The sequence below is a fragment of the Cynocephalus volans genome, chromosome 7 (genome assembly GCF_027409185.1).
Source record: "Cynocephalus volans isolate mCynVol1 chromosome 7, mCynVol1.pri, whole genome shotgun sequence".
Lineage (NCBI taxonomy): Eukaryota > Metazoa > Chordata > Mammalia > Dermoptera > Cynocephalidae > Cynocephalus > Cynocephalus volans.
Window position 1 is genome coordinate 134,462,564 of NC_084466.1, and position 22,367 is coordinate 134,484,930.

General features: G+C 54.2%; 1 protein-coding gene across 4 annotated transcripts in view; it reads right to left on the reverse strand.

The window, feature by feature from the left end:
- SH3PXD2A (SH3 and PX domains 2A) overlaps nt 1–22,367 on the reverse strand; it is a 238,199-nt gene that overhangs the window by 81,550 nt on the left and 134,282 nt on the right. The gene's annotated exons all lie outside the window — the stretch shown is intronic.

Below are 22,367 nucleotides of genomic sequence, written 5' to 3' on the forward strand. Positions count from 1 at the left end.
ACACATATGCCTTTCTCCCTAAAGGCTAAGGCTGGGGAAGCTGGGGATTCGGTGGGGGTGGGGGTGGGGAGCGCAGAGCACGCGGCCGGTTACCACGGGGAGGACTGGAGTGGTAGCAGTCAAGGTTGTGCGCACTGGGTTCAAATGCTAGCACTGACAATAACTGTTAGATGACCTTAGGCATGAAACCCCTCCCAGCCTGGAGGCTGCCCTGCCCAGACTCAAGAGAAGGCCTATCCCAAAACCTGCCCTTGCTCCTGCCTTTGGTCTCCTCCCCGACCCCGCTCTGTCCCCCTCCGTTCACCAATCCTCCGGACTGAGGAAGGTGAGGTGGCTCCCTTAACCTGCCCCTAAGATGCTGGAAGTTCTGTTAAGTGCTCAGGGAACAGCAGAGGGGCTGGCTGGGAATCTATCTGGAGACTGTAGGAAATGCCTTCCATTTTCCCTAAGGACCAAAGAAAATGCCAATTGCTGCCCATCTTTGGCTGAAGCAAACTAGCCAGCAAGGTCTGCCTACTGGAAAGCTGGAGGTGGGGGTGGGGGTGTCATGGAGGAAGGGATGGCAGGCTCACAGGGAAGGGAGTGGGGTCGACCTCATGGAGACTCCCCCAAATTCCAATTCTGGTGGCCTGGGGGTGGCCTAGGCCTTTTGGGTATTTGTTAAGCTCCAAGTAATTCACCTGCACAGCTGGGGGTGAGGGGCTCCCCCTCTTCTAGGCTTCTATGCCAAAGATTGGGCTCAGAGCCCCCTGAGTTGGAATGCTGGGAAGGAGGCCCAGAAACCTGCATTTCTGACACTCCCCTCCCTCTCATCCTGTTTGAGAACCCCTGGGATTCCATGTCTCTCAATTCTCCCATCCACACTAAGAGGAAAGTCCTATCATCCCCATTTTACAGATGAGGAAACAGGTTCAGCCACTGCCCAAGGTCACCCAATCTGGGGAAGAGCTGTGGTTTATAAACCCACCCTCAGGAATAAAAACTGCAGGGCAGATGGGGTGGAGGAGAATCTATTGAACTCCAAAAGAAGTTAGGAAGGTGGGAGAGTTCCCATTTGCCACCTGCCACCACCACCTGGCAGTCCAGGGAAGGCCTTAACTAGGGTATGCTTGTCCTCCTGGTGCAGAAAGGAGTTGGGGCAGAGACTGTGTTGCGGAGTGACTGGTGGGGCCCCCCTTAAAGCTGTGGGGAGAATTCCCAGTGAGCAGGAGGAGGAGAGTATTACATGGTGGCTGTGTCCTGCCCAGAAGACTTTCCACTCACAAGGAGAGAATTCATTTTCTCAGGCTTTTTCGTTGAGTGAGGGGGTGGTTTGGGGGAAGGGAAGAGAATGAGGAGCTGTCCTCTCCTGTCCTGCTGTGTTCCTGCTGGTCTTCACAGGAGAAGCCCTCAGGGCCTGGGACTACACAGCCCACTGACCATCCCCCTGGCTGCCAGTAGCCCAGACAAGGGTGGCTTCCTCACAGTGATGGCACCTCCTCCCACTCTGTGCGGCTGCGGGTTGCCCAGGATTCTCTTTGAGCTTGTCAACAGCCCCAGCGGGGAGGCAGGCAGGTTATTCCCCTGTGACAGGGGAGCACACTGAGGCTCAGGAATGGAAAAAGGGCATAATTCACATGCCTTGAGTGCCTCCTTTGTGCCAGGCCCCAGGTCAGTGATTCTCAGCCTGGACATTCAATGGAATCATCTAGAAAGCTGGTTAAAAATTCAGACATGGGGCCGAGCCCGTGGTGCACTTGGTAGAGTGCTGCGCTGGGAGCACTGCGACGCTCCCGGCCGCGGGTTCGGATCCCATATAGGAATGGCCAGTGCGCTCACTGGCTGAGTGCTGGTCACGAAAAAGACAAAAAAAAAAAATTCAGACATGGGGCTCCATTGTCTGAATATCCAACAAGCTCCCCTGGGATTCTGAGGATGGGCCAGTGTCGTATAATCTCCATCAGGCCCCCAGCCACCCCTAACAAACATCTGTGCTAAGAACAGTGTGCTTGCGGTGCCAAAGATGCTTTGAGGTGAATCCCCTGGCCTGCCCTGTCCTTCGACCAGAGTATGAAGTCCTTCCCACCAAGGACTTCTGGATCCCTCCCTGAAGGTGGTGTGGCCTCCTTGCCTTGCAGGTGAGAAGCTTAGCGAAGCCAGGCAAGTTGTTCAAGGTCACACAGTGAGTGCGTGAGGCTGGGACTGGGTGCCGCTAACTCAGGCGTTGCTCTGAGGCTCAAGACAAATCCTCAGTCACACCACCACATCCCCAGCAGTGGGGACAGGGGTGGAAGGCAGAGCCCTGGGGGCCTGACAAGCTGGGGGTTAATGGGGTGGAGGCTGAGGTCCTGGCAGTGGGGCAGCCCAGCTGTGACTGAATGGTGAGGATGGCAGGCATGGGAACCCTCACACAGTATCTGGCCTCCAGCCTGAGCAGGCACTGCCCTAATAGGAAACCTCTTGGAGGGTTCCGGATGGGCACCTTTTAGCAAAGCCATTTTGTATTTTTAGCTGCTGAATATGCTGAGAGGCAGCTTTGGTATCCAGTGGCTGGGACTCCCCCATCTCTCACATTCCAAGGGACAGGCAGAAGAAGGCAGATCTCCCTTCCTTGGCACGCCTGCCTCCCACTCCCCTACGATCAGTTCTGGCCTGGGCAGGACGGCAGGGCCCTCTGCTGGAGTCTGGTTCCCTAACAACTCCAGACCCCCTCCCCAACTTCCTTCTGTGCCCTTGCTCTCCCCACACCCTCTCCTCCCTCCCTCCAAGGCTCACCCTGAGCTGGTGTGACAGCCCCCACCCTGCTGGTGCCTCCACTCCCGGCAGGTCACAGTCTTGCCTGCTTCCGACTCACTGTTGAATCACTGTCTCCCAGGGAGCCCCAGGAAGCCGGGGGAGGACAGGGCCAGCACCTCCCTGTAGCGTCGCCAGAGGCTATGTAATTGACAAGGCGTCTGGGCTGTGTCCTCACCCGGCTCCTATCAGGCCACTCGGCCTTCTCTGCAACTGGTCCAGCATTGACTAAGACCACAAGTTCAGTGACCAACAGTCCCAGGAAAATAGGGGCATAATAAGACTTACGGGGCTCAAACTGGACTAACTGGGGCAGTTGGTCACTCTCTGGTCCACAGATCTGGACTGGCTGGGGAAGAGGCGTGGAGTTCCTCCAACCCAGCACCCACCGCTCCCCCATCTAGACAAGGACTCCCAAGGCCTCTACTCCGCTGCCCCATCCCCATGGGATATGGTTCACCTCTTGGCCCTTCCCCATAGGATGGTGAGCCGGCCTCTAGTGGAGGACAGGTTCTAGAAGCAGGTGGCCTCCAGTTCAAATCCCTGCTACTTGCTAGCTGAGTGGTGACCTTGAGCTACTTCCTCCCCCTCTTGAACCTCTAGTTTTCTGTAGAATGAGGACAGTAACAGTAGCAACCACTCAGGATTGGGGCGGTGAAATGTACAGTGTGCAGAAAGGGCTTCACATAGTCCTTGGCACAGTTGCTGCTGTATAAATTGTCTTACTTCTTCTTCTTTTGGGCCTGGACATGCTGACCCCACCTCAGTTGCTACCCAGAGAGCTAAGGCCTTTTTAAACTTAGACCCTGCAAAAGCCACCTGAAACAAAAGGAAGGGGTGTCTTCTTGAGAACCTCACCAAGATGCTGGCAGACAGTGTCAAGCAAGGGTGATTTCAACCCCATGTTCGGAGTTCTAGGCTTTCACAGACACCAAATCAAGTGCTGGTTTCTGTTTAGTGCTGAGCACCTGAAAAGCCTGTTTTTATGCACTGAATAGAGCTCATCTGGCAATGATCATATTTTCAGGGTGACACTGACCATAGATAGGAGTTGGCATACTCATCTGGACTCATTTATTAGGACACACTTAACCTCCCAAGGCATGGCCAACTCTCAGAGCCCCAAAACCAGACAATGTAAAGAGCCTTGCATTTCATGCTGATGCACACCCAAGGCCAGTTTTTCTTTCCTTTTTTCCTTTCCTTTTTCTTGATGAGACATGCTGTGCTCCTTGCCCAGCCGTTCTCATTAATGGCTGGTGTTGGAGACAGCAGAGAGGGAGAGGCTAGAGGGAGGGGGCAGAAAGGCATTTACTGATTCCTGTGTGCTGGCCACCTGATTTTGCAGATGACCCTCCACCCTCTACCCTCCCCTTGAAAATTCCCAGCATTTGGCTTTCAGTGCTCTCAAGTAGGCAGAGCAGGAGTTAACCCATTTTTTGGATAAAAAGACTGAGGTCCTGAGGGCTGAAGTGGCTAGCCCAGGCTCCTGAAGCTAAACTGACAGTCCTGGCCCAGAATGCTTCCCGTGGGTCACATGGAGGCCCACCTGGGATTGTGCTGCAAGAAGAGGACATGACAGCAGCAGGCAGCAGGCTCTCACTGGGGAAAGGAGGTGGCCGTCTTGCCAGCCAGAGTTCCCAGGATGAGAGGTGAAGCCAGGGAGAGTCGCTGAGGCAAGGGAGGGTAGGAAAGGAAGCCCAGCCTGGCTGGGCCAGCTCTGTGGAAGGATGCTGCATCCCCACAGGAGGAATTCTGATGGGCACTGCAGGGCTGTGCCCTCTGCTGCCTGCCACCCTGCCACCCTGCTTCCTCTCGTCCTCCCTCCCATCAGTGAGCACCTTGGCAGAAGAGGACACACATGCACCAACTCCCAGCCTGATGTTCTCACCCTCCTGTCTGCTGGCTGACATTGCCGCTGAGCCCAGGATGCCCGTCTGCAGGGCTTGCTGCCATGGGACCTGCTCAGGAGGCTGTCTGGGTTGCCAGATGGCTCATGTAGGGGTGACCTTGAAGGCCAGTGGTTGTTGGGGACATGGGCACCACCTAAACTATGAGGACTGGAAAAGATGGCATACAACCTTGGCCAGGGTAGGGACGTGGAACCCTTAAGGTATACAAGGATGATTTTGACCACTGTTGTCCACCAATAAGCACTTTTCTCTCTCTCTCTCTCTCTTTTTTTTTTTTGGTGGCTAGTGGTTCGGGAATCTGAACCTGTGACCTTGGTATTACAAGATTGTGCTCTAACCAACTGAGCTAACCAGCCAGCCCCCAATAAGCACTTTTAAAGCTCCTGCTGTAGGCAATCTTGTGAAGACCTGTGCAAGCAGGCACAGGAGAAATTTGTGACATGCTCTTGGCCTGCAAGTTTGGGGTGAAGTTGGGGAAACAAAACTATATAGCACAGTGAAAAAGTTAACATTCTGAGACAGTCTACACAGAGAGCCACAGGAGTGGTTACTTTCCAAGCGCAGAGAAAAGACAGGTCCTGGCGGCTGCAGGACATCCCAAGGGGCTTCCTGGAAAAGTGAGCCTTGAAGAATGAGGGGGTTTGTATCCATGGAGAGGATAGGGAAGCAGGAACAAGCAGCTCCAGACAGAGGAAGGGTTGAACTGGGGAGAGTGGGCAAGCAGATGGACAGGCAGGGAAAGGCCAGGCTGGGCAGGGCTTTGGTGTCTGGCTGTGAAATCCAGAAGGTTCCAGAATTAGGGAATGATGTGGTCAGAGCCTGGCTGCAGGAAAGCTGTTAAGAGGCCAGGTAGACAGCTGGGGGGTGGGGATGGGGTTGGGGGGAAGAGAGGGGCTATGACAAGTCTGGCACTGAATGTCAACAGACCCGGGTTTTGCTCCTCAGTGGCTGGTGGCCCTGGGAAAGCCACTTCAAACTAGTGCTATTCAAATGACAGATCATGACCCTTAGTGAGTGCTGAAGTCAATTTAGTGGGTCCCAACAAGCATTTAAAAAAGAATAGACTAGAAATGATCAGCGAGCCACCCAGAGTAGGGTTGTTTTGTGAAACTTCTGTTTCAGATGTCTGTCTGCCTGTCTGTCAATCTGTATTGGGTTGTGATGTGAAATTTGTCACTATGGCAGAAAAGTTTTAAAGACACTGACAAATTCTCTGGGCCTTGGTTTCCCCATTCCTAAAAGGGGGATGTTGTGCGAATTCTAATTCTCTGTGAAACCCACAGAGCAAGACAGAGCATATTCTTCCAGAAGCCAATGGAGGAAGGTCTAAGAAAGGGGCTTCGGGTCAGCTATGGTCTAGAGAATGGTGGGGGATTTTTTCCACCCCACTTAACCCCTAGCTGGGTTTTTGTTCTGGCTCTCAAGAGCCTTTGCACGGAATGGCCTGGAGAGGCAGGAACTCCAGGCAAGACAGACAGAGGGGCATGAATGCCATGCTTTGCCCCCCTTTGCACCCTGATCTGAATTGCTGCACTGAGGGCCCTTGTGTCCAACAAGAATCCATCCTTTCTCTGCAGGGACTGTGTTTTCCAGGGTTCTGAGAATGAGCCCCATTGTGGCCATGTGGACAGCAGAGAGAGGCTGGAGTTCCTGCACTGGGTGAAAAAGCTGAATTCCTGGGGAGGGAAGGGGTCTTGGGTCCCACCAGGCTGTGTCCCGGAGAGGCCAGAAGCTATGGCCATTACAGACCTCAGAACTCCCTGGGTATTTTGCTTGTCTCCTGAACATCCCAGAGGATCTCTGCCACTGCTCCATCCATAGCAAAAGGAAAAAGCACAGTCTGTCTGTCTGTCTGTCTCCTCTGACTGTCCCACATTCTGGGCAAAGGCCATGAGTGTGTCTCTAGGTGGGGGACAGGCTCCATCATGTCCAGTCCTTACAGCAGAGTTAAGAGGGTTGGGTAGGTTCGAACTCTGGTTCAACCTACCACTTTGTGATATAAGCAAGTTACTTAACCACTCTGTACCTTTTGTTGTAAAAGGGGGATAATAGTTCTTATCTTACAGAATTGTTGTAGGGATTACGTGGGATAATGTGCAAAGCTTTAGAACAGCATCTGGCACATGGAAAGGATCCCTGGCCCAACAGCCTGGGTTCACAAGAGGGGCTAGATTTGGAGTGTGGATGGTGGCCAGAATATAGTAGGTGCTGACTGGACCACCTCACGGGTGTGGACTGTGTAAGACGCTGACTCCATTGCTCAGGGTGCCAACTTAGGACCATGAGAACAAACAGGTCTGGATTCCCCATGTGCATTCCAAGGAGTCCCATCCAGATAGTGACTCTGACAAGCAGTCCACGGAAGGGGAGGGAGGGAGGGGGGAGGGGCAGGAACACAAACTGATTTCCTAGAGAGGGAAACTGAGGCATGGATTGCCAGTTCAGACCATGGCCACAGAGTACTGTGAGTTCCTCCTCAAGCTACCTGAAATCCAGCTCCCTCCTTTGCCAGAATATTCTTGGCCATGGGAGTTCCCTGGACTTCTGGGGCTGTAAGGCAAACCTAGAGAACTATGCAAGGGGGAGCAACAAAGTGTGGTGATGGGGTTCAACTATGAAGTCCCCAAAGAGAAGGTCAAAGAGGGTCTTCCATGTTTGGAGACCTTTCCTGTCTGTCACCAAATCCATTTGTCTGTCTTTTCATCCATCATCCAACCATCATTCATCTACCAACCATCCCTCCATCATCCATCATCCATCATCTACCCATCATCCATACATCCATCCATCATCCATCATGTACCCATCATCCATCCATTCATCCATTCATCCATCCATCCATCCATCATCCATCATCCATCCATCCGTCATCCATCCATCCATCCATCCATCATCCATCCATCCATCATCCATACATCCATCCATCATCCATCCATCCATCCATCCATCCATCCATCCATCCATCCATCATCCATTCATCCATCCATCCATCATCCATCCATCCATCATCCATCCATCCATCCATCAATCCATCATCCATCCATCCATCATCCATCCATGTCTTAACTGAGGGGAAGCCACCCAGGCTTGTGCCTGAAGCATAGAGTGGCAGAAAACACACTATCTCGCCCTCAAAGAACACACTGTCTAGTTGGAGAGAAGACAAACATCCAGAAAAAGAAAAAATACAAGTCACTTTGTGAGTAGGTGCACCAAAGCTTGGTCAAAAGGATATATTGTGTAGGAATTCCCAGGACAGAGAGATCAGAATGGTCTAGGGTGGTTGGGAAAGGCTGCCTAGAAGAGGAGGCACCAGAGCTAGCCATGGAAAGGTGAAGAAATTTAGAAAGTTAGAGCAGAGGCAGGAAGGAGATTCGGGTGGCAGGGAGGTGTGAGCATAGGCACAGAGGCAGGACTGGATGTGGGATTGTGTGTGCGTGTCTGTGTTCGGCTGGGAGCAGAGGGTGAGGAGGGGTGCTGTAGGCCTCAGAGGAGGAGGACTGCAGCTGGGGTTGGACTACATGCAAAGGAAACTGGCTCAGGTTTTAGAAGGAACTTGCTGGGAGAAACCCATTGGCAATGTTTGTAACAAAAGGTTTTCTCCTGGAGAGTAGCGGCACCAGCTTTGTGACTGAGAATCAGATTCCCATCTGGTTCTGGTTTTCCCTGTTTAAGCAATTGGGTGGGGACTTGTTTCAGGGGTGGCAGAGGACTGCTTCGCTCCCTGCGCTGCACCAGCCCCATCTGCAGAGCTGCGTGTGGTGTGTGTGTGTGTGTGTGTGATGGACAGATCCCAGGGCTCCACTGCTGAGCACACACCTCTGGGTTGCTCCTTGGCTGTGGGCCCCTCACTCCTCAGCCCTGGCCTAATTTTGAACTGGGGCTGGGAAGCAGGAGCTTGGGCCAAGGGCTCCCTGCTTCCCACAGAGGCCCAGGAGCCTGTCCAAGGCCAGCTGTGCTTGTTCCTGCCTCGGCCTCTGTGGGAAAGGTACTGGGAGCAGGACACAGGGCCTCAAGCTTCTCCCAGGCACCTAGCCCACCCATGCTGCCCTGGGAGGGCCCAGGCTCCCGGGGCTTGTGTGGTCTCCTCTTGCAGTGAGAGAGCTCTCTACCTCCCAGACTTTCCTGGACTCTATGTCACAGACACATAAGCTCCTAGCTCCCACATGTGCCCCGCCCCGTGACACCTGCTTTATATTGTCACTGAGGCAGGTGATTTAGCCCCATTTTACAGATGAGGCTCAGACAGGTTAGGTAACTTGCCCAGTGTCACACAGCTGGTAACAAGGAGGCAAAGCTGCAAACTCATGGCTGCCTGTGCTTACAACCACTACACATACCTTCCCACTTCTGTCTAGTGTTTCACAACATTCAAGGCCTAGGGAGGGAGCACCTCCTCCAGAAAGCCCATTCTGATATTGGCTCCCAATGGCACTGAGTGTCCCAATTCTGTCTCCAGCACCTAGTGGCACCCTAACTGGAGCTACCCCATAGAATTCTCTGGGATGATGGAAACGGTCTCTACCAGCATTTTCCAATATGGTGGCTACTAGCCATCGTGGCTGTTGAGCACTTGAAACGTGGCTAGTATGACTCAAAAACTGAATTTTAAATCTTATTTAAGATTTAAATTTAAAAAGCCTCAGTGGCTAGTGGATACTTTATTGGACAGTACAGTCTAGACCAATGGCTAGACTCTGGCATTCTATGGCTAGAAGGTTTGGCTCACATGGGTGTGTGTGTGTGTGTGTGTGTGTGTGTGTGTGTGTGTGTGTGTGTGTGTGTGTGTGTGTGTGTGTGTGTGTGTGTGTGTGTGTGTGTGTGTGTGTGTGTGTGTGTGTGTGTGTGTGTGTGTGTGTGTGTACCGCCTCCCAGGGGCTTTGGCCCTCACTAATCCAAGATGACGGGAGTGACAGCCAAGCCTGGACCCCCCTCCCTGCTGGACCAGCTTAATGAGGCTGCTACACAACGGGACAGGTGGCCGCCACACTCCACACAGTGGGCACCCGAAATGCAGGACAAAGGGGCTCTCAGCTAAGGGTCTGTGTGCCCAGGGAGCTTGGGGTGGCTCCCAGGACAGCCTGGGCCAGCCAACTGCCTCCCTGAGCACACACATGAAGGAAAGGGTCTAATGAGGGGTCCTGAAAGATACCAAACCAGGCCCAGCCCAGCACGGGGGTCATGAAAACTGGGTTCAAGGCCTGGCTCTGTCTGAACAAGCAGCATGACCTGGGTGATGACAACCTGCTCTGTGCCACAGTTTCCCTGACTGAAAAAATCAGAGCATTGGACTGGGCCCCACCTGAGCTTCTGCAAAGAGGCCTTCAGCTCCAGCCCCCAAACAGGCCTGTATCCTGCCTGTAGCAGGAGGGGCAATCTGGGAGCCCTGGGTACTACCCTCGTGCCCTACCCTCCTCCAATAGCGATCCTGTCAACACTGACCTCTCTCTCCTCTGGGTCAGCCTGGCTGCAAATACAGTGAAGTCACTGCTCACCAAGATGCCTGTTACAGAGCCCAGTGGGCCAGCCCTAGGCCTCCTCTCCATCCTCCACCATGTAATAACATCTGAGCTCCGGCTCCCATGGAGAAGCCCCTAAGGCCCTGCAGCAGTTAAGCCCTTGACCCCCAGAGCACAGTGGGAAACAGGGAGGGGGGAGGGAGTGTGTGGGCCAGGCCTTGGTGGGAGACCCCACTGAGCAGCCCTCCCCACCGAGTGAGCCCTTCCTTCCCAAAGGCAGGGGTGGGGTGGGGATGGTGAGAATGCTGCTGTTATTATTATTACTAGTACTATTATTATTACTAGTACTATTATTGACAAAAGCTCTACATTTGTCAAGTATTTATATTATGCCAGACACCAAACTAAGCCCTTGACATGTATCGGCTCATTTTATCCCTACAACATGCCTAGGTGGTAGCTGGATTATCTTATTATCCCCATTTTGCAGAAGAAAAATGGAGGATCAGAGGGCATATAACTCGCCCAAGGTAACACAGCTTGTGAGTGACGGAGATGGGATCTGAGCCCAAGCTGCCTCAGTCTAGTGCTCAAATCCTAACCGCCACACGGTTCATTTACCGCCTTGTGGCTAATAAGGACACCCGTAAAATCCAGACAGAGATCCAGGTTTTGATCTGTGTACCAGCCAGCCACCAAAACAAATAAATAAAGAGATAAATAAATAAAATAAAATCCAGATAGATAAGCTAAATTAGGATTGGGTGGGGAAGAGAAAGGTAAAACAAGACAAAGATTCAGGGCCAGAAGTACCAAAGTGACACCACTGAGTTCTAGACTCTTCCTTAGAGAAGTCACAACTTTAGCTCTGGTGTGAGAAAGGCTGATACGAGGAGGAAACCCGGCTGGTGACCCCCAGCACGTTGCCCTGACCACATGCTCAAGAGATGGACAGCGGTTTCTGACTCTAACAGAGCAGCCGGGCTCCTCCTCTTGGAGGTTCTTTTGCTGCAGGGGCCACTCAGCGGGTGCGTGACTGTCTGCAGCTCGAGCACCGCCTGGCTCATCCCGGGCAGGTTTCACTGCCTCCACAGTGGTCGTTTCTCTCAGTGGAGCTTTTGTAAGTTCTGGGGACAGTGACACGGGTCGATGCTGTCCTGGGCTCCACCTCCGTCTGCCTTTCTCTCCTATCCCTCCTTCAGTTCCCAGCCTAAGGCACTTCCTGACACCCTGCAAGCCTCGTGCTGGCACAGCCCCCTGTTCTTTTCCTGTGTAGCTCTTACTATTTCTATTAGTTCTTGCTGTCTATTTCCTCCCCTGGACTGTGGGCTCCATGAGGGCAGGAACTGTGTGTCTTGCCAGGCCAAGCACAGGGCTGGGCGCCATCTGTGCTTGCTGAATGAATATGCCAATGCCCTGACTACTGGCATCCATGCTCAGGGCTGCCGGATAGTTCCAAGGGGCTGGCCAGATGCTGCGACATTATCCTGAGCGTCCTCCCCCTGCTGTCAATCACTGCCTGGCAGGACAGGCAGAACCTGTGTGTCTGCCCTCCCCTCCTTTCCCCCCAATAAAGCCTTGTGGAAGTGCTGCTTCCTCCAGGAGGTCTTCCCGGTCATTACAGATGGGTCAGCAAGAGTGGCAGCTGGCATGTGTAAAATACAAAAGGGCTTGTGCAGCCTTGATGGGTGAAATCTATCCCAGTGACAGGGTGTGTTTCCTGCCCACTCATGAAGATGGACTTGGCAGCAGCCCAGTGCTCCATCCTCTGTGACATTACCCAGGGTTGCCAAGGAAACCATAACGGCATCACGCTGGAGCCTGCATGCTCTTGCCACTATCCTGCATTAATGCTTCTTGCGTGTCTCTCTCCTCCGCCGGTTGGACCAGAATGTCTTATCGCCTCCTTTACCTATCTCCCCTGGCAGGGCTGAAGTCTGAGAACAGCAGCATGTGTGCTCAGGAGGTGACATTCCCTGGGTGCTGCTATGTGCTAGGCACAGTGCAACATGCTTGATATACAGTATCTCAGTTAATCCTCTTGACCACCCCAAGAGGAAGGTATCATCATTACCCCCATTTTCCAGATGAGGAAACTGAGGCATAGAGAGTTTAAGTCATTAGCCCAAGCAGCAAAGCTGGGATTTGAGCCCAGTGCTGGCTAACTCCTAAGCCTGGACTCATAACCACTGTGGTCTGTCGTCTCTCTCTCTTTCTGTGCTCTCCCACCATCCTATCCTCCATGGACACCCCTGCCCCCTGCCCCTGCCCACTGTACCTTGCTGGGAGGTCTCCTCTGTGTTCACCAGTCTCCCTGGCCCAGGCATTGTCCCTGCCCGTCTGTCTCCACACTCTCCCTCAGCATCCAAATCTGCTTGAGGTCCGGCTCCCCCAGGCAGCTGTCCCTGCATGCTCCTGGCCCCCACAGGTCTTTCTCCCTCTCCAGTGTCCGCCTGCACACTTGGTTAGAGCACCTCCATGGGACCTGCTTGGCCACCTCATGCTCAATGACTGTCCCTTGTGCACAGGTCGGTTTGACCCTCCTGGGAAGAGGGACCCATGGGCCTGGCCTCCTCCATGCAGGCCTTGCTGATAACGTCAGCCAGCGCTGACCTCAGGCCTTGAGTGGCCACCATAATCAGTCTCTACACTCTGGTTGCAGAACCTCATCTAATGACAAGGGGCCTGGGCCAGAGTCCCCAGGCTGCGGAGGGGCTGGGGTAGGCACTGCCAGGCTCTCTCCTCCGGTTCCCTGTAGCACTGCCCAGTTGCTCCACTCCATCAAGTTACCCCTTTGGTCTACAAGCATTTGCTGAGCACCTATTAGGTGCCAGGCTCTGGGCTAACAGTTTTGAATAGAACAGGCTCCCTCCCTGCCCTGGGGGAGCTGAGGGTCTGGGGGAGGGCAAACTGATAAGTGGGAAAAGAGCTGTGAAGAGCTGCTGAGAGGAAGAAAGAAAGGGAAGGTCTCTCGAGGCAGGGATTAGAGCAGAACCCCAGGGGCAGGGGAAGGGGTGGGGTGGGTGGCGCAGGAGCCTAACGCTGGAGCTGGGGAGGCTGTGGTCAGCTTCCTGTCACTGGCCCACCCAGGCTGAAGGGAGCCATCCTGTGTGCAGCCCACTTGAAAGCTGAAGGTGGGAGCTGGGTTGAATGTCTCACCGAGTCCCTCTCAGCTCAGGGAGTCCTCGCCAAGGCTGCTGCTGACTGTGGGGTGAGGCTGTCCCCTCCACCCATGCACCCTGCTGGCCTTTGGGAACTCCAAGGCATCCCATGTCCCTGTCCCTCCCCAAGGCACCCGTGGATTGGGAACTGGGGTAGAGATCCCGTCCACCCCATGCTAGGCTGAGCCCTGGTCAGACACCCGTCAGTGGGGCTCTCTGCACCTTGTCAGGCCCTGCCATTACCCATCTGGCCAGGGATGTGGGCCACTCTGTCCTTACAGCCCTCTCACCACTGGCCACTGCATAAATGGCCTCTTTATGCTGATGGGTGAGAGAGCCAGCTGGACCTAGACGCTGTGGGTCCATGGGGGTTTGGGTGGAGAGAGGCACAGGGCTTCATGTAAGTAAACACTGCATATCCCCTGCCATGGCCAGCACACAGTGGGGGCCAGTGTAGGGCTAATGCACCTCTTCTGGCTCGCGAGGCAGGTGCAGTTCTTTGTGGGTTTCTGACCAGGTGAGACAGGTCACAGGTGGGGTCTCTGACCAGCTGAGACAGGCTCACAAGTGCCCTCTCTGGCTCAGGATGGAGGTTATGTGGAGGCACGCCCAGCTACTAACCTTGAATTCTCTGGCTTGCAGACCCAGTCTTCTCTAATCAGGAGCTTGCCTCTGCATAATTAAATCAGACCTGACCACAGCCGAGCTCCTGCTTCCCAGGCCGTTCAGAGCAGCTGGCCCTCCTCCCTGTCCATCAGCCAGGCTCTTATTTGAGTCTCTATTAAGGGTTCAACTTGGGCCTCCAGGCACCCTCCTATGTCCCAGCACTAGGGACGCTCCAAGCCTGGAGAATGCTCTAGAGATTGGCTGGGGAAGTTCTCACAGTCAGGAAAAGTACTGGACTCTGAGCAAAAAACCTGGTGCTAACCCACTTTCTCTGATCTGAGGCAAATCATTTCCCCTCTTTGGCCTGCACAACCTGCAAAGGCTGTGCTAAATGATGTCTGGGGAACTTTGGGCTCCGAAGGCTGCGATGGGGACAACCCCCCAGCCCCCGACTGCCTCTCACTGGGACCAGCCAGGATGGAAGGAGAGGCTGTTCCGACAGCTCCAGGAACTCTAAATCCAGCTGCAAGCTACGGGCGTTTTGCTGGTGTAGGTGAGCCAGCCTCCTGGCTTAGTCTCTCCAACAAAAGCAGCAGTGACAACACCATTTCTTATGACCACCTGCCATGCAGTGTGCTGAGCTCTATGGAGGGCAGGACAGGTAAGAGCCAGGCTCACACCTGGACTGCTTGGGTTCCAGCCCATCTTAGCCACTTATTGGCTTTGCAAGTCACGTGACCTCTCTGTTCCTTAGAAGCTTTATCTGTAAACTGGTGGAAATAACTGTGCCCACTCATAGGATGGATGCAAAAATTAAAGAGTTAAAACATGCAAATTGCTTAGTGTTGGCACATGGTGAGCATTCAATAAATGTGTGCTCTTATTAGCTTTCTAGATCTTACGAAACCCTCTGTTGTCACTCCTATTGTCCCTCTTTTATTCCTGGGGGACCACAAGTTGCAGAGTCATCTGTCTACATTTATTGAACACCTACTGTGTCCAGCCTTCAGCTAGCATGGTGGATAATAGTGATGCCCAGGCAGAGGTGGTCATGGCTCTTAGGGTGTGTATAGCATCTCAGGGAGGCCGGATGTTGAACTGTTCAATTATAATCTGTGGTATGTGCCACCACTGAGAAGTCACAGTGTGTGTGTGGCAAGGGACAGGAGTAGGGCGGGGATGGGCAGGCCTAGGTGGGGTGAGTGAGTGGTGAGTTTAGGTGGAGGTTAAAACTCTGCCCCACCTGACACACAGCTGGCAAGGGGCAGAGCCAGGATCTGAACCTGTGACTTCGAGGCCACCCCCCTTTACAGCTCTGCCAACTTTCTTCCTGGGAGCATCCCAACAGGGAAAAGTGAATATAAACTGCCAAACTGACATCGGCTCCTCATACACTTTCTTTTCTTTTTTTGTGGCTGGCCGGTATGGGGATCTGAACGCTTAACCCTGGTGTTATCAGCACAACACTCTACTGAGTGAGCTAACCTGCCAGCCTCCTCATGCACTTTCTGCTAAATAGCTGGGCTGCCAGGACACCCGGAACTTGCTCTGGGTAGAAAGTTGGGCAGCTTTATGGCTTGGTTCCTTGGTCGGTCGCCTGCACCGACTGGCCTTCTGAGAAGCCTGGGGAAAATAAGCACTGCATTTGAGGTGGTTTTCCTGCTCACCTGGAGCCTAACTACCTGGGCTTGGGGATGAAGTTCAAAGTGGGCACCCAATAGGCAGGGAAGGTGCCCCCTGAAATGGGTACCTCCCCCTCCTCCCTGGGCCCCCACTCAGCTGCATAAGGAGGGCCTCGCCCTGGGCCATTGAGAAATTTGTGCAAGGGCTGGAGCTGCAGCTGGAGCTACCAGCAGCCCAGCAATCCGCTTAGCCCATGGGTGGGGCCGGAACTCGTGCCCTGGGAACACACATTTCCTCTTCCCAGATGGGAGCCCAGGGAATGGATGTTAACAGGGCTCCAAAACACTGGAGTTTGGAAAGAATTAAAAACCTCCCTCTGGGATCTTTTAAGGGTGATGGATATGTTCTAAAATTGGCTTGTGGTGATGGTTGCACAACTGTAAATGTACTAATAATTATTGAATCGATTGTACATTTAAAATAAGTGTATTCTATAGCATGTAAATTATATCTAAGTAAGGCTGTTTGGGGAAAAAAAAAAAAAATCTGTCTGTGGCCCTAACCATCGGGCGAGGCTTTGGCTAAAACAGCCTCTCCTATGTGAGCTTCAGGTGTGCGTCCTGGGTGGGGGCTTCGCATGTAGCCATCTCTGTGCCCTTTTGTTCATGACTCCCCATGTGACAAATTGGCCACATGTGTAGAGGGTTGTGGGGGTTAAGGGCTCAGTCTGTGGTTTGGGGGAGGGGGACCAGCTTTTCTGGGTGCTTCCATAACCAGCCCCACCGTGTCTGTCCTATCAGAGAAGCCTGTACCAGCTGGGCAGCACCTGCCTCAGAGGTCTGGCCTCAGAGCAGGAAGCCCCTCCTGGGAACTCCCGACGCTGGAGGAAGGATCTCGATGGGCTGTCCTAGGGAGGCCTGGACTGGCCCTGGGGGTATCCTGAACCTTGTACCTTCTCAGGGAGGTGCCCTGGCAGGAAGCCTGGATTACCCTTAACAGATTCCCAAATGTGGAGAGTGCCTTCAACTGTACCTTCAGCACCCCACCCCCCCCAGCCCCAGCAACTACAGTAAACACAGGGTTCTGATTCAATTATTCTGCCCTTTTGTCAGACAAAGGGTTCCAGCTTGAAATTTAGAGCTAGCCACCTTGGCCATGGCTCATGTACTTCTCTCTCCAGCACACCCCTGTGTGGTCAGGGGGGTGCACACTTGGCGTTGAAAGGGTTAGGGTTTTTTTTTTTTTTTTTTTAAAGATGAACGGTAAGGGGATCTCAACCCTTGACTTGGTGTTGTCAGCACCACGCTCAGCCAGTGAGCCAACCGGCCATCTGTATATAGGATCCGAACCCGGGGCCTTGGTGTTATCAGCACCACACTCTCCCGAGTGAGCCACAGGCCAGCCCTGAAAGCGTTAGGGTTTGAATCCAGCCTTTGACACTTACTAGCTGAGAGGTAACTCAACCAAGCTGAGCCTGAGGTTCCTCACCTGCAAAAAGGATCATGAACCTCACAGGATTGCACTGATGTTTAAACAAGATAAAATACACTCCGGAGCGCAGCTTCAAGCACAGCATCAGCTGGGTCTGCAGGCTCCAGCCAACATGCTGGCAGCTGTGATATCCAGTATTGCCACGAGGTGGAGCCAGATGCACACAGATCCCATGAACTGAGGGTCTTGAAGGGACCCAAAGTTACAGTGGTGCCTAAACTCCAATACACCCAAGACTTGACTTACAGGGCCTGTGAAGGGGAAAGGGATCATGTGATGTCTAGAATGCCTGTCCCTTCCACATAGGACTGTCTAGGAATGTCTCCCATTCCCGCAAGCCATCAGCCCCACTCTAGACCCCAGATGTTAAATGCTTGGACTACAGCAATAGCCTGACAGGACTGCAGAATGTCTCAGCCACGAGGGACTCCAAAGACCCCCAAATTATGCCGAAATGTAGAAATGGCTCACGACTTCCTCAGGCGCATCTCCTCTCGGAACACCCCCTCACTCTCACTCTCCAGAGAGATGAAATTTCTTTCAATTCTCGAAACTGCCACAGTTTCAGGGACTCCCTCTGGCCTGAATGGCCTCCTCTGCCACTCCCCTTGAGTATCTGGCTGCTGCCTTAGTCTCAGGTCGAATGCCACCTCCCTGGGGAAGCCTCCCTGACCATCTGACTGGCTGGCCTGTCGCTGCAATGGCCCTGACCCTATAAATCACTTGTTTCATTTCTGCCTTCCCCATTGGGTCAGTAGCTGTTATGAGCCCAATTTTACAGATGAAGAAACTGAGGCTTTGGGAGTTTAAATAATTCCCAGGCCACATGGCAGGTGGGGGAGGAGGCAGGGTTCTTGCCAGAGTGAGCCGGGCCCCTGCTGCACCAGGAGTCCCCACGGGTGGGCACTGAGCTTCGTCCACTACCAGGGCCCCATGCCTCACCCCGAGATGATCAATAAATGTTTGAATGAACCAATTCCTCCCACCTGGGTGCCAATGGAGACCCAGGCTCTAGGTTCAGCTCTGTCTGGGATGCCCCATGGAAGGTAACAACCCAGGGAACTAGATACATGGAAGGGTTGTAATTGCGAGTCAGGGGGAGCTAAGACCACCTCAAACTGACATAATAGCAAAGCAGGCCTGGGTCGGGGTGGAAGCTCACCCCTCCAGCTGGAAGAGACAAAGGGCGAGGGGGCCTTGGGAGCGAGAGTGGGCACCTGGGGGCCTTGGGAACCTGCATACCAGGACCGTCCTCCTGGGGCTGAGGTTTCAGGGAAACAGAATGCACCAGCCTGAGAGAATAATGGGGGACCCAGCCAACCCCCACACACCCCTGTACCAGGATACCCTTCCCTGCCACCCACCTCCTACCCCTGCCTGGGAGAGCTGAAGGTCCAGTGCCAGGCCCAAAACAGTACTCTGCTCTCCCTGGACTTGGCCCTCAGGGGCCTTTGCTCTATAAGCTGGAACTAGACCAGCGGTTTTGAATCCATTTCCCTCCAGTTTGCCCACCCAGCATGATGGTCAGGCCTGCAGAAGTCCCTGTTCCCAAACCAGCGCCCCTTTCAAGTGGGCTGCACACAGCTTCCTGTGGTCAGCTCCCTGCCACCTGCCCACCCAGGTTGAAGGGGTTCATGGCAGGGGATGGACAGCATTTACTTACATGAAGCCCTGTGTCTCCCTCCACCCAAACCCCCATGGACCCGCAGCCCCTAGGTCCAGCTGGCTCTCTCACCCATCAGCATAAAGAGGCCATTTATGCAGTGGCCAGTGGTGGGAGGGCTGTAAGGACAAAGTGGCCCACATCCCTGGCCAGATGGGTAATGGCAGGGCCTGACAAGGTGCAGAGAGCCCCGACGGGTGTCTGACCAGGGCTCAGCCTAGCATGGGGTGGATGGGATCTCTACCCCAGTTCCCAATCCACGGGTGCCTTGGGGAGGGACAGGGACATGGGATGCCTTGGAGTTCCCAAAGGCCAGCAGGGTGCATGGGTGGAGGGGACAGCCTCACCCCACAGTCAGCAGCAGCCTTGGCGAGGACTCCCTGAGCTGAGAGGGACTAAGTGAGACACTCAACCCAGCTCCCACGTTCGGCTGGACCCAGTCCTGTTCATTCAGCCTTTTCCGAGTGGCTACTCTGCATCCAGACCTGGGCCCGAAGGAGGAAGGGGAGGAGAAAGAGAAAGTCCCACTTACTGAGCATCTGTGATGGGCCGGGTGCTCTAGAACCATCTTAAATGCATTAGCTCCCTTGAAACTCACAACTGTCCTGCCAGGTGGCACTGCTGGCCCCTTGTACAGATGGGGAAACTGAGATTTGAAGAAGAGAAGTAATTCATTCAAGCCACAGCATAATAGCTGGGTGTTCTGGCTGCTGTCTCTGCTGTCTCTGTTTAATTAACTAAACTCAGTTCAAAATTTCAACCTAACGGTAGCCTTGAGCCTTGAGTTCATCGGCCTGTGCAGTCCGTGGCACACAGTAGGTGCTCAATAAGAACCTGATGAGTGAAGGAAGGCCCCAGTGGAGACTGTCCCGTGCTCTTCCCACAACCTTCCATTTGCCTCCCAGGAAGAGGAAAGGAAGAGGAGGGAGCGTGACTCAGCCCGTACCGTGTGCTCCACACGCATCATCTCACTTCATTCTCACCAGCGCCTGACTGTGCAGCTTACAGAGAAGACAAGACCCAAGGTCACGCTGCTGGTTAGTGGGGGAGCTTGGACTCTAACCTGAGACATTGGCAGCCAGACATAAGCCAAGCCATCAGCCTGCCTTCCCGAGCAGGCCAGGCCTGGAATTCAACTGGGATTGAGGATGTGGGGCTCCCAGAGGAGCTGCCTCAAATTCTCAGTGCTATCCCAGCTGCACTGCCACATGCCACCTTAGCCTCTGTCTTCCTGCTGGGTCCCCAAGGCAGGGCTGGCAAAGTCTATCTGTCCTCCTGGACTCTGCTTCCCCCAGGGGAAAGGCAGCAACAGACTCAATCCCCCGTCCTTGGACTCCTGCCCAGTTTGACTGCCCAGTCCTGGAAGAAACAACCGCCTCCGAAATATAAATGGGAAGGGAGGGTGGGGAGGCTTTGTGAAGAGTTTTCTGGAGCCTGAGCTCCACCCCAGCCCCCAAACAGCTGGACCTCCTCTGGAAGCCAAGCTCAGCATCCTCCAAGTCAGTCCTCGGCCACCTTAGCCAGCCTGTGCTCTGGCTGGGTCAGGCCTCTCTGTGGTAGGACAGCCTCCTCTTCTGCCTGCCCCATGTCCTACCGCAGACAGCAGGGATGTTGGGGTGGACTCTGCCTCACTGGGAGTATGGGGGGGTGGGGAGAGGGTGCTTTCCCAGCAATGCTCAAGTCCCCTGGGCCTCTGGGCAGGCTGAGGCAGGGATGGTTCTGATCTGGCCATGGGCCCATCCGCCTCTCATCCTAGGTCCCACTGAACATTGGGGCATTGTTCTAGGCCACAACAGAGGGTGGCTCTGTGGCCCTGGGGCTAAGGAACAAAAACCAGTTTAGCAGGGCTCTGCTCCTTCCATGCAATTTCAAGAATGTAACCAGGATCCTGGCTGGCTTCAGCAGGAAGAAATGAGCTGAGGGGACAGGCTGAGAGCAGGGGGTAGGAGGAGACCCTCTGCCCACTATGTGGGCCCACTATGTGTGGCTGGGACTGTGTCTAAGAGGTGGTCACTGCTGGCCACAAGCTCCCAAGCCAGTGGGCTGGCAACAGGCCTGACAATCAGGGTGCTGAGTGACAGGAGGAAGGCAGACCTGCTCAGCCCTGGCCTCAGTTTCCCTCTGTGACATTCATGCCAAATGCAGGTGTGCGCACCCTGCCCTTGGGTGAGGGCTGAAAGCAGAGGCCAGCAGTGCTAAAGGAGGCCACGAGCCCAGCCCGTGGATGCACATTGCACCAGGGCATGGAGGAAGGTGTGGGATCAGGGGAAGAGATGACACAGACCCTCTCACGGCTGCGCCCTCCCACCCAGAGTCGCGTAATAATGATGCCAACGCTGAGCCTTGGGGAGTGCTGACTGTGTGCCAGTTTGTCTGGCACTTTCTATGTGCTCGGCTGTCATCCTCATAACTAGACAACCACCGTGAGAGGTAGGTACTATTATTATTCCCACTCTACAGATCAGGAAACTGAGGCACAGACAGCCTGAGGCAAGCAGCAGAGCTGGCCTCTGAACCCAGCCTCCTAGTGCCAGAGGGGTTGAGAGTACTCCTGGCTCTGGATCCCGAGGTGGGTTGTCCAGTGTATAAACCTGCTAAATGCCCAGCCTTGCTTTGGCACCATTGAGCAATAAACCAACACTTACTATATGCCAGATCCTCCAGAGGTGTGGGCCCTGTGGTGGGGAGAGACCCATCAGCAGGCCCATGTGGTGGTCTAGTGCCACTCTGGAGGTTGCCAGGCCACTGGCTTTAGGGAGTCCTTTCTGGGAGCAGGGCTCGAGCTGGGTTCTGGGTCAGCGGGAGGAAGGAGGGTGCTCCTGGTGGAGGAGACAGCAGCAGGCTAGGAACGAGGGGGTGGTCGGCAGGCCAGAAGGCTGCAGAGACACCAAGGCAGCCTGCTGAGGTCCAGATCCTTCTCCAAAAGGCAAGTGCATCCTCCTAGGGGTCTGCAGAAGGGCCCCTAAGCTCCCTTTGAGAACCTTTACCTTCATGTTTTCCACTGGCTGAGAATTTAAAATGGGCTACAAGGAGGCATTTTCTGGGCCACTCCTGACAGGCCAGCGTGGCCTGCCTTTAGCTCCTTCTTGCCATCACTGATACCGCATGGAATGGCTGCCTCTGGGGGAATCAAAACAGAGGGCGCCTGCTGCTGTAGGAGCAAGGCCGGGTGACACCAGCTCCCTGGCCCAGCAGCCAGGCAGGGAATTCTCAGGAGCTCACACAGAGTAAAGCGAGGGAGAGATGAAGCGGCAGGAGTGGCCCTAGGGACAGCGCTGGGCGGGCAGGCCATGCTCACAGCAGGGGCAACTTGGAGCCATGCAGAGGAGGCCTGGTGTGGTTTCCAGGTTCATCCTGGTTGTCAGAGTTAATGATCTGGGCCACTCAGGGTTTGTCGCACAGGGAATTCCCATGAGTGTCGAGGACGTCTTTATCTGCCTCCTTTGGGGTTTGATGACCACAGCTCTCCCCACCCTAAGCTGTCACACGGCTCTGCCACAATCCACAGAGGAAAGACTAAGAAGATCCCCCTCTAGCTTCTCTTGCCCACCCCCTGACCATTGACCCCTCACTACTTTGGGGCAAAGGGCCAGGGGCTAGGCAGAGAGTGAGGGTCCTGACAGAACACTGAACCCAGAGTTCCGAGGCTGGCAAATGTGGGTTTCAAGGCTTACCTCCC